A 12,885-nucleotide genomic window follows, 5' to 3' on the forward strand; every position below is an offset into this window, starting at 1 on the left:
ATACACCAGAGCACTCAGTTCTTCCTAACAAGACCTGATGTCGGTAGAAACCAGTAAAGCAGAGCCTAATCTGCTGGGATATGATCATCGTGGACCAACAGGCCAAAAAGACAATTTGAAAAGACAGAACAAGCACGAAAACCAGGCAGGGATGTTAGAATGATCAGGCCAGTAACTTAAAATGGTATGATTAATATGCTAAGGGCTCTAATGGGTAAAGTAGACAGCATGTAAGAACAGATGGGTGATGTAAGCAGAAAGATGAAATCCTCAGAAGGAACCAAAAAGAAATGCCAGAGATCAAAAACACCTTAACATAAAGAGTGCCTTTGATGGGATTATTAATAGACTGGACACAGTCTGTGCTTAAGGATATCTCAGCAGAAACCTCCACAACTGAAAAGGCAAAAAGAACAAAGACTGGAAAACAACAACAACAACAACAACAACAACAAGGCAAAACAAAACAAAACACCATAACAGACCAGGTAAGGACTGTAAGACAGCGACAAAAGATGTAACATATACATAGAGGGAGTACTGGAAGAAAAAAGAGAGAAAGGAATAGAAGAAATCGTGCTCAAAGAATAATGACTGAGCATTACCTCAAATTAATGTCAGACACCAAAAGGCAGATCCAGGAAGCTCAGAGGACCCCTAGAAGGACAGCTGCCCTAAAAACTACACCCAGGCATATACTCTGAAATTAGAGAAAAAATCTTGGAAGAAGCTGTGAGAGGGGGTGGAGGGAAAGCTTACCTACAGGGGAACAAAAATAAGAATTACATGCAACTTCTCTTCAGAAACCATGCAAGCAAGAAGAGAGTGGAGTAAAATATATAAAGTGCAGGCCCTCATTTGATTGTGCTTCATAGATACTGAGTTTGTTCCAAATCAAAGGTTTGTGGCCACCCTGCATGGAGCAAGTCTGTCTATTGGTGCTATTTTCCCAGCAGTAGTTATTCATTTCATGTCTCTGGGTCGCATTTTGGTAATTCTTGCAGCATTTCTAACTTTTTCATTATTATTATATTTGTTATGGTGATCTATGATCAGTAATTTTTTTTTTTTTAATCTGGGGGGGAGGTGGGGCCGAGGGAGAGAGAAAATCCCAAGCAGGCTCCACACTCAGTGCAGAGCCCGATGTGGAGCTGGATCCCACGACTCTGGAATCCTGATCTGAGACAAAATCAAAAATTGGTGCTCAAACAGCTGAGCCACCCAGGTGCCCCATGATCTGTGATCAGTAATCTTTGATGTTACTATGGCAATTGTTTTGGGGTACCACAAACCATGGACATATAAGACAGCAAACTTAACTGACCAATGTTGTATGTGTTCTGATTCCTCTACTGACTGGCCATTCCCTCATCTCTCTCCCTCTCCTTGGGCCTCCCTATTTACTGAGACATAAGAATATTAAAATTATGCCAATTAATAACCCTGCAATGACCTCTAAGTGTTCAAATGAAAGGAAGAGCCACACATTTCTCACTTTAAAAGCTGGAAATAATTAAGATTAGTGAGGAGGCCTGTCAAAAGCTGACAAAGGCTGAAAGCTGGGCCTCTTACACCAAATAGTGAGCCGAAGAAAGGAAAAGTTCTAGAAGGAAATTAAAGTGCTATTCCAGTGAACATGTGAACGATAAGAGAGCAAAACAGCCTTATTGATGAAATGGAGAAAGTTTTAGTCTGGATAGAAGATCAAACCAGCCACAACATTCCCTTAAGCCAAAGACTAATCCAGAGCAAGGCATTAACTGCCTTCAAGTCTGTGAAGGCTGACAGTTGAGGAAGCTACAGAAGGAAAGTTTGAAGCGAGCAGAGAGTGGTTCATAAGGTTTAAGGAAAGAGGGCAGCCTATGACCCTGCAGAGGCCAAACTGGTGGCGGACCTTCTCGAGGGGCAAAGATGTATCTTGTACTCAATAATGCAGATTATTATTTTACACCACACATCTATCCAGCCTCAAGGTCTGAGGGTGGCCTCATCTGATGAACTATCAGTATCCTGACTGTAACAAATCTTGGTGCTTGTATCCTTTATTTCATCTTTGCAACACTGAGCTTTTTGTCTGTGATCATTAATTAATAAAGAATCCACGTTTTAAAAAATGTTTGTTTATTTATTTATTTATTTATTTATTTATTTATTTATTTATTTATTTTGAGAGACAGGCAGAGAGAGAAAGAGAGAGATTGAATCCCAAGCAAGTTACATGCTGTCAGCACAGAGCCCAATGTGGGTCTTAATCTTATGAACTGTGAGATCATGACCTGAGCCGAAATCAAGAATAGGACACTTAAATGACTGAGCCACCCAGGTGCCCCAAACATCCACAATTTTTTTTTTCAAGTTTAGTCAACCTCTTCTTTATTTTTTTTTAATATATGAAATTTATTATCAAATTGGTTTCGATACAACACCCAGTGCTCATCCCAAAAGATGCCCTCCTCAATACCCATCACCTCCCCTCCCCTCCCTCCCACCCCCCAAACAACACTCAGTTTGTTCTCAGTTTTTAAGAGTCTCTTATGCTTCGGCTCTCTCCCACTCTAACCTCTTTTTTTTCTCCTTCCCCTCCTCCATGGGTTTTTGTTATGTTTCTCAGGATCCATATAAGAGTGAAAACATATGGTATCTGTCTTTCTCTGTATGGCTTATTTCACTTAGCATAACACTCTCCAGTTCCATCCACGTTGCTACAAAGGGCCATATTTCATTCTTTCTCATTGCCACGTGGTACTCCATTGTGTATATAAACCACAATTTCTTTATCCATTCATCAGTTGATGGACATTTAGGCTCTTTCCATAATTTGGCTATTGTTGAGAGTGCTGCTATAAACATTGGGGTACAAGTGCCCCTATGCATCAGTGCTCTATCCCTTGGGTAAATTCCTAGCAGTGCTACTGCTGGGTCATAGGGTAGGTCTATTTTTAATTTTTTGAGGAACCTCCACACCGTTTTCCAGAGCGGCTGCACCAGTTTGCATTCCCACCAACAGTGCAAGAGGGTTCCCGTTTCTCCACATCCTCTCCAGCATCTATAGTCTCCTGATTTGCTCATTTTGGCCACTCTGACTGGCGTGAGGTGATATCTGAGTGTGGTTTTGATTTGTATGTCCCTGATGAGGAGCGACGTTGAGCATCTTTTCATGTGCCTGTTGGCCATCTGAAACATCCACGATTTTTAAAGAATCAAGTCTATAGACAGATTATGTTTCCTGTCGAATTATTGCCATGGATTAATATTCCCACTGTTTTCATTGTTTCCCCTAGAGTTGAGAGATTACAGCAAATTATACGATGGCATAGGAGAGTTTCCAAGTGGCTGGTTTCAGCTCATTGTTAATATACTTTCCTTCCTCTTTTTCACTGACATGCTGATCTACTGGATTCACAGAGGCCTTCTTCATAGACTTGTGTTTAATCATGTACACAAACCTCACCATCTCTGGCAGATTCCTACTCCATTTGTAAGTCACGTCTTCCTTCAGAGTCTACCTTGCCATATATATATACCTTTTTATCTTTCTGTTACACAAGTAGGTTTATTTAAGTTTGCACATCTTCGTCAATATCTGACACGGGTTCCTAAATGGCAGAGAGAGTAGAGCCAGTTAGCAAGTTCATGAGACCTGCTAGAATCTTGATGCTTCCACGAGGTGACCTCAGGAGAATCATGTATTGTTGTTTTGAATCCGTTTTCATCAACACCATGATGGGCATAATAATGTTTCCTAGGCGGGGTTTTTGTATGAGTCGTGGGAGATTAAGGAGTACTTGACGTGGAATAAGAGTTCAGTAAGTCACGGAACATCATGGTATCCTTTTTATTAACAGAAGTAACGTGTGTGTTGCCTCAAAAAATCATCGCGTGAACTGAAACAGATCCAGGTTTTATTTTAGGTTACAAGTCAGCCATGATTTTTTTTTCCACTTGCTAGTTTCCCCTTTCAATATCTCTTTCCTCTTCCAGCATGGAGAGACACCGGAAGAGTATGTCTCACGTCACTCACCAGCCCTTGAGTCTGTTGGCTGGGCTCCCTCACTCCCACTGCTGGGAGACAGGCTTCAGTCCAAGTGCTCCTTCGCTCTGGTGCCTGCTTGCACAACGGTCACCAGGCGGCTCGCCCGGTGGCCCTCTCAGGGCTGACGCTGCCAACTGGACTCTTGTCTTCCCCCGGGTCAATGCTGGCAACCCGGTCCTCACCTTGTTCATCTGTTGGACCTCAGAGCTGTTTGTGATGCTTGGATCGCTGCCTTTCCTGCTGCTGTCAGAAGTCTCACCCTTGCCACATCTCATCTGTTTCCAGCTGCCTCGCCTTGGATCCACAGCCAGATGTTCCGGTCTGTCCTTTTCCCCAGCCCCACACTGAGGAACTCCATAGCACTGGATAAACCCCACAGTGCTGGTTTCACTAAGTCTCTATCTAGTTGCAGTCCATGAAATACCGTATGCAATTTTAACAAAAGAAGCTCACCTTAGTCTCAGTCACTAAAACGGCTCGAGGAAATATTTCTCTATTTGTGTATTTCCATTCTGTATTACAGCTTTCTCCCCTAATATAGTGCGTGGCTGTAAAGGAGTGGGTACAAATGTGGTCCAATTTATTTTTTCATGCAATAAATATGGATTTAATGTTTTATTATAAATTGCTGCTAGTGTAAAAATTTACCTCTTATAATAGCATACTTTATTATTTTTGAAGTTGCCAAGGTGATCTTTTATTTTATATAGTTGATAACTTTATTTTGCAATTGACAGAAATAATTTCAAACTAGAATAGGCCTTCTCCACAAAGCAAATAAATAGTATTTTCAAGTGAATAAAAAGAAAGAATAGGCCTCAAATAAAAGTGGAATAATAGAGAGGATCATGTTTCAATTTTATAGTCTTTCTGTCCACGATACAACATTTGACTTGTAACCTTCTTTTTATGTTCACCATCTGCATACCGCTACGATAGAGGAAATGTGAGATGGGTCCAGGTCGTTTGGATCTATAATATTAAGTATGAACATAACATCTAAATAGAATGAGCCCGGTCTGGGGCAGTGGACTAGAAGTCATATAATTTCTATCTCCCAGTCACCATTCATTTGTTATGTCCTTGAGCAAATCATTTAACCTTTCTCTGCCTCGGACTTTTCTAAGAGGTAGGATATACCTATTCCCATCATAGGCATTTGTAGAAAAAAAAATCAGAATTAAAACTGTCTGGAATTTTTCACAAAAGGGCTTTGGAATAAAATAATTCCCAGGTAGTAATTTGCAAACAAGCTCTGTCTACCTCGGCCACCACCTCTATATATGCAGATTCCTTGTTAACCTCAAGAGAGGGAGACAGACACATAACTCTTGCTGGGAGCCCAGACTAATATAATAATAACAACATCTATCAAGCACTTACTATGTGTCAGGCGCTGCTCTAAGTGCTTTACACATATTACTCTATTAATCCTCACGCTAACCATAAGAGGCAGACACTCTTGTTAGTTCAGTTGAGGAAGGTTAGTTAGGTAGTTGAGGGAAAGCAGACACTAGGAGGTTAAATACATTGCCCAAGAGTATACCACTGGCATGGGGTGGAGCCATGCTTAACTCTGTGGTCTGAGGGACAGTTGGCCCCATCCTAGAAGGCATAGCCACCCTCACTCCATTGGGCTCTGTTGGCCTGAAAACCTGAGAACTGTTCAGGGGGAAAATGAATTCCAATGGAAGAGACTACCAAGGAGCAGATTTGGATCAAAACTCAATATTGGCATAAAGAGATGATTTTTTTTAATTTTTTAAAGTTTTTTGAAAATGTATTTATGAGAGCGAGAGAGACAGAGCACAAGAAAAGGAAGGGCAGAGAGAGAGGGAGACACAGAATCCGAAGCAGAATCCGAAGCAGGCTCCATCCAGGCTCTGAGCTGTCAGCACAGAGCCTGATGTGGGGCTCGAACCCACAAGCTGGAAGATCATGACCTGAGCTAAGTTGGATGCTTAACCAACACTCAAGCGCCTCAATGATTTTTTTCTTTTAACATCAGGATGCCTGTAACCGGGAATACCCTTTAGACCGGTCAGCCATTCAGTCAGTCAATAATTACTGAACACCTACTTGGTTCCAGATAGTGTTGTTACCAATAAAGATATCAGTGAACAAGAAATCTAGGGTCCCTATCTTCAAAACAATTTTCCTATAGGAAACATGGCCAGAAAGCAGTGTAATGCATTCCCTATAATCTTCTTAACTAGGACATAGCTATTTGATTCCCACATTTTCTCTTATTGGGGTTGAAAAGGAGGAAATACACAAATAATAAACAGGTAAACAAATCAACAGCTAGCATTATTTCAGATATGAAAAATTATTATGAGAAAGAAAGGGAAAGGGCTTGTTCCTGAGTCCTAGAAAGCAGACAAGAGAGTAAAATTAAAGGAAGTGTTTTTTGGAAACACATCAAACACCATTAGAATGTAATTTCTGTAATAGTGGTATGAATGACAGGGAGTTTTTCTACCTGAGTTGCTATGGGAGGCAACAGAAATAGCAGTCTAAGCTACAAGCTGGATCGGTCTTCATATTTTCATTTGTATTGGAGAATAGACACTGTTCTTATCCTAACAGAAAGAGAAGAAAAGAACAAGAATGAGGAATTCACCAAAGAAATTAAATATACTGATAAATATGAAACAACAAACATGAAAATAAGTCTCAATGTGATTAAAGAGCAAATCAAAACTGCACTTAGGTTTTGCCTCTTCTTAGCTCCATATGGATTGTTTAATTTTTTTTAATGTTTATTTATTTTTGGGACAGAGTCACAGCGCAAGCAGCAGAAGGGGCAGAGAGAGAGGGAGACAGAATCTGATCCAGGCTCTGAGCTGTCAGCACAGAACCTGATGTGGGGCTTGAACCCACAAACCGTGAAATCATGACCTGAGCCGAAGTCGGATGCTTAACCAACTGAACCATCCACGCGCCCCCATACGGATTGTTTAAAATAAAATATCCAGGGAGGAGGGAAGATGGCGGCGTAGGAGGATGCTGGGCTCACCGCGCATCCTGCTGATCACTTAGATTCCACCTACACCTGCCTAAATAACCCAGAAAACCGCCACAGGATTAGCAGAACGGAGTCGCCGGAGCCAAGCGCAGACGAGAGGCCCACAGAGGAGGGTAGGAAGGGCGGCGAGGCGGTGAGCGCTCCACGGACTGGCGGGAGGGAGCCGGGGCGGAGGGGCGGCTCGCCGGCCAAGCAGAGCCCCGGAGTGTGGCTGGCAAAAGCAGAGAGGCCTGACGGACTGTGTTCCAACAGCAAGCGCGACTTAGCCTCTGGGAGGTCATAAGTTAACAGCTCTGCTCAGAAAGCGGGAAGGCTGGAGGACAAAGGGAGGGAGAGCTGCTGAGCCCCCGGACAACAGAGCTCAGTTTGGTGGGGAACAAAGGCGCTCGCCAGCGCCATCTCCCCCGCCCATCCCCCGGCCAAAATCCCAAAAAGAACCAGTTCCTGCCAGGGAACTTCCTCGTTCCGCACAAACACCCAACTCTGTGCTTCTGCGGAGGAGCCAAACCTCCGGCAGCGGATCTGACTCCCTCCCGCTGCCACAGGGCCCCTCCTGAAGTGGATCACCTAAGGAGAAGCGAGCTAAGCCTGCCCCTCCTGCCCTTGTGCACCTTGCCTACCCACCCCAGCTAATATGCCAGATCCCCAGCATCACAAGCCTGGCAGTGTGCAAGTAGCCCAGACGGGCCACGCCACCCCACAGTGAATCCCGCCCCTAGGAGAGGGGAAGAGAAGGCACACACCAGTCTGACTGTGGCCCCAGCGGTGGGCCGGGGGCAGACATCAGGTCTGACTGCGACTCCGCCCACCAACTCCAGTTATACACCACAGCACAGGGGAAGTGCCCTGCAGGTCCTCACCACTCCAGGGACTATCCAAAATGACCAAGCGGAAGAATTCCCCTCAGAAGAATCTCCAGGAAATAACAACAGCTAATGAACTGATCAAAAAGGATTTAAATAATATAACAGAAAGCGAATTTAGAATAATAGTCATAAAATTAATCGCTGGGCTTGAAAACAGTATAGAGGACAGCAGAGAATCTCTTGCTACAGAGATCAAGGGACTAAGGAACAGTCACGAGGAGCTGAAAAACGCTTTAAACGAAAAGCAAAACAAAATGGAAACAACGACAGCTCGGATTGAAGAGGCAGAGGAGAGAATAGGTGAACTAGAAGGTAAAGTTATGGAAAAAGAGGAAGCTGAGAGAAAGAGAGATAAAAAAATCCAGGAGTATGAGGGGAAAATTAGAGAACTAAGTGATACGCTAAGAAGAAATAATATACGCATAATTGGTATCCCAGAGGAGGAAGAGAGAGGGAAAGGTGCTGAAGGGGTACTTGAAGAAATAACAGCTGAGAACTTCCCTGAACTGGGGAAGGAAAAAGGCATTGAAATCCAAGAGGCACAGAGAACTCCCTTCAGACGTAACTTGAATCGATCTTCTGCATGCCATATCATAGTGAAACTGGCAAAATACAAGGATAAAGAGAAAATTCTGAAAGCAGCAAGGGGTAAACGTGCCCTCACATATAAAGGGAGACCTATAAGACTCGTGACTGATCTCTCTTTTGAAACTTGGCAGGCCAGAAAGAATTGGCACGAGATTTTCAGTGTGCTAGACAGAAAAAATATGCAGCCGAGAATCCTTTATCCAGCAAGTCTGTCATTTAGAATAGAAGGAGAGATAAAGGTCTTCCCAAACAAACAAAAACTGAAGGAATTTGTCACCACTAAACCAGCCCTACAAGAGATCCTAAGGGGGACCCTGTGAGACAAAGTACCAGAGACAACACTACAAGCATAAAACATACAGACATCACAATGACTCTAAACCCGTATCTTTCTATAATGACACTGAATGTAAATGGATTAAATGCGCCAACCAAAAGGCATAGGGTATCAGAATGGATAAAAAAACAAGACCCATCTATTTGCTGTCTACAAGAGACTCATTTTAGACCTGAGGACACCTTCAGATTGAGAGTGAGGGGATGGAGAACTATTTATCATGCTACTGGAAGCCAAAAGAAAGCTGGAGTAGCCATACTTATATCAGACAAACTAGACTTTAAATTAAAGGCTGTAACAAGAGATGAAGAAGGGCATTATATACTCATTACAGGGTCTATCCATCAGGAAGAGCTAACAATTATAAATGTCTATGCGCCGAATACCGGAGTCCCCAAATATATAAAACAACTACTCATAAACATAAGCAACCTTATTGATAAGAATGTGGTAATTGCAGGGGACTTTAACACCCCACTTACAGAAATGGATAGATCATCTAGACACACGGTCAATAAAGAAACAAGGGCCCTGAATGAGACACTGGATCAGATGGACTTGACAGATATATTTAGAACTCTGCATCCCAAAGCAACAGAATATACTTTCTTCTCGAGTGCACATGGAACATTCTCCAAGATAGATCATATACTGGGTCACAAAACAGCCCTTCATAAGTTTACCAGAATTGAAATTATACCATGCATACTTTCAGACCACAATGCTATGAAGCTTGAAATCAACCACAGAAAAAAGTCTGGAAAACCTCCAAAAGCATGGAGGTTAAAGAACACCCTACTAACGAATGAGTGGGTCAACCAGGCAATTAGAGAAGAAATTAAAAAATATATAGAAACAAACGAAAATGAAAATACAACAATCCAAACGCTTTGGGATGCAGCGAAGGCAGTCCTGAGAGGAAAATACATTGCAATCCAGGCCTATCTCAAGAAACAAGAAAAATCCCAAATACAAAATCTAACAGCACACCTAAAGGAAATAGAAGCAGAACAGCAAAGGCAGCCTAAACCCAGCAGAAGAAGAGAAATAATAAAGATCAGAGCAGAAATAAACAATATAGAGTCTAAAAAAACTGTAGAGCAGATCAACGAAACCAAGAGTTGGTTTTTTGAAAAAATAAACAAAATTGACAAACCTCTAGCCAGGCTTCTCAAAAAGAAAAGGGAGATGACCCAAATAGATAAAATCATGAATGAAAATGGAATGATTACAACCAATTCCTCAGAGATACAAACAATTATCAGGGAATACTATGAAAAATTATATGCCAACAAATTGGACAACCTGGAAGAAATGGACAAATTCCTGAACACCCACACTCTTCCAAAACTCAATCAGGAGGAAATAGAAAGCTTGAACAGACCCATAACCAGCGAAGAAATTGAATTGGTTATCAAAAATCTCCCAACAAATAAGAGTCCAGGACCAGATGGCTTCCCAGGGCAGTTCTACCAGACGTTTAAAGCAGAGATAATACCTATCCTTCTCAAGCTATTCCAAGAAATAGAAAGGGAAGGAAGACTTCCAGACTCATTCTATGAAGCCAGTATTACTTTGATTCCTAAACCAGACAGAGACCCAGTAAAAAAAGAGAACTACCGGCCAATATCCCTGATGAATATGGATGCAAAAATTCTCAATAAGATACTAGCAAATCGAATTCAACGGCATATAAAAAGAATTATTCACCATGATCAAGTGGGATTCATTCCTGGGATGCAGGGCTAGTTCAACATTCGCAAATCAATCAACGTGATACATCACATTAACAAAAAAAAAGAGAAGAACCATATGATCCTGTCAATCGATGCAGAAAAGGTCTTTGACAAAATCCAGCACCCTTTCTTAATAAAAACCCTTGAGAAAGTCGGGATAGAAGGAACATACTTAAACATCATAAAAGCCATTTATGAAAAGCCCACAGCTAACATCATCCTCAATGGGGAAAAACTGAGAGCTTTTTCCCTGAGATCAGGAACATGACAGGGATGCCCACTCTCACCGCTGTTGTTTAACATAGTGCTGGAAGTTCTAGCATCAGCAATCAGACAACAAAAGGAAATCAAAGGCATCAAAATTGGCAAAGATGAAATCAAGCTTTCGCTTTTTGCAGATGACATGATATTATACATGGAAAATCCGATAGACTCCACCAAAAGTCTGCTAGAATTGATACATGAATTCAGCAAAGTTGCAGGATACAAAATCAATGTACAGAAATCAGTTGCATTCTTATACACTAATAATGAAGCAACAGAAAGACAAATAAAGAAACTGATCCCATTCACAATTGCACCAAGAAGCATAAAATACCCAGGAATAAATCTAACCAAAGATGTAAAGGATCTGTATGCTGAAAACTATAGAAAGCTTATGAAGGTAATTGAAGAAGATTTAAAGAAATGGAAAGACATTCCCTGCTTATGGATTGGAAAAATAAATATTGTCAAAATGTCAATACTACCCAAAGCTATCTACACATTCAATGCAATCCCAATCAAAATTGTACCAGCATTCTTCTCGAAACTAGAACAAGCAATCCTAAAATTCATATGGAACCACAAAAGGCCCCGAACAGCCAAAGTAATTTTGAAGAAGACCAAAGCAGGAGGCATCACAATCCCAGACTTTAGCCTCTACTACAAAGCTGTCATCATCAAGACAGCATGGTATTGGCACAAAAACAGACACACAGACCAATGGAATAGAATAGAAACCCCAGAACTAGACCCACAAACGTATGGCCAACTCATCTTTGACAAAGCAGGAAAGAACATCCAATGGAAAAAAGACAGTCTCTTTAACAAATGGTGCTGGGAGAACTGGACAGCAACATGCAGAAGGTTGAAACTAGACCACTTTCTCACACCATTCACAAAAATAAACTCAAAATGGATAAAGGACCTGAATGTGAGACAGGAAACCATCAAAACCTTAGAGGAGAAAGCAGGAAAAGACCTCTCTGACCTCAGCTGTAGCAATCTCTTACTCGACACATCCCCAAAGGCAAGGGAATTAAAAGCAAAAGTGAATTACTGGGACCTTATGAAGATAAAAAGCTTCTGCACAGCAAAGGAGACAACCAACAAAACTAAAAGGCAACCAACGGAATGGGAAAAGATATTTGCAAATGACATATCGGACAAAGGGCTAGTATCCAAACTCTATAAAGAGCTCACCAAACTCCACACCCGAAAAACAAATAACCCAGTGAAGAAATGGGCAGAAAACATGAATAGACACTTCTCTAAAGAAGACATCCGGATGGCCAACAGGCACATGAAAAGATGTTCAGCGTCGCTCCTTATCAGGGAAATACAAATCAAAACCACACTCAGGTATCACCTCACGCCAGTCAGAGTGGCCAAAATGAACAAATCAGGAGACTATAGATGCTGGAGAGGATGTGGAGAAACGGGAACCCTCTTGCACTGTTGGTGGGAATGCAAATTGGTGCAGCCGCTCTGGAAAGCAGTGTGGAGGTTCCTCAGAAAATTAAAAATAGACCTACCCTATGACCCAGCAATAGCACTGCTAGGAATTTATCCAAGGGATACAGGAGTACTGATGCATAGGGGCACTTGTACCCCAATGTTCATAGCAGCACTCTCAACAATAGCCAAATTATGGAAAGAGCCTAAATGTCCATCAACTGATGAATGGATAAAGAAATTGTGGTTATATACACAATGGAATACTACGTGGCAATGAGAAAAAATGAAATATGGCCTTTTGTAGCAACGTGGATGGAACTGGAGAGTGTATTGCTAAGTGAAATAAGCCATACAGAGAAAGACAGATACCATATGGTTTCATTCTTATGTGGATCCTGAGAAACTTAACAGGAACCCATGGGGGAGGGGGAGGAAAAAAGAAAAAAAAAAAAAAAGAGGTTAGAATGGGAGAGAGCCAAAGCATAAGAGACTGTTAAAAACTGAGAACAAACTGAGGGTTGATGGGGGGTGGGAGGGAGGAGAGGGTGGGTGATGGGTATTGAGGAGGGCACCTTTTG

General features: G+C 41.9%; 1 pseudogene; it reads left to right on the top strand.

Annotated features, from left to right (window-relative positions):
* Positions 1-1,911: 1,911 nt before the first annotated feature.
* Positions 1,912-3,587, top strand: LOC123588382 (annotated as a pseudogene).
* Positions 3,588-12,885: the final 9,298 nt, after the last annotated feature.

This window comes from Leopardus geoffroyi, chromosome D3 (genome assembly GCF_018350155.1).
Source record: "Leopardus geoffroyi isolate Oge1 chromosome D3, O.geoffroyi_Oge1_pat1.0, whole genome shotgun sequence".
NCBI lineage: Eukaryota > Metazoa > Chordata > Mammalia > Carnivora > Felidae > Leopardus > Leopardus geoffroyi.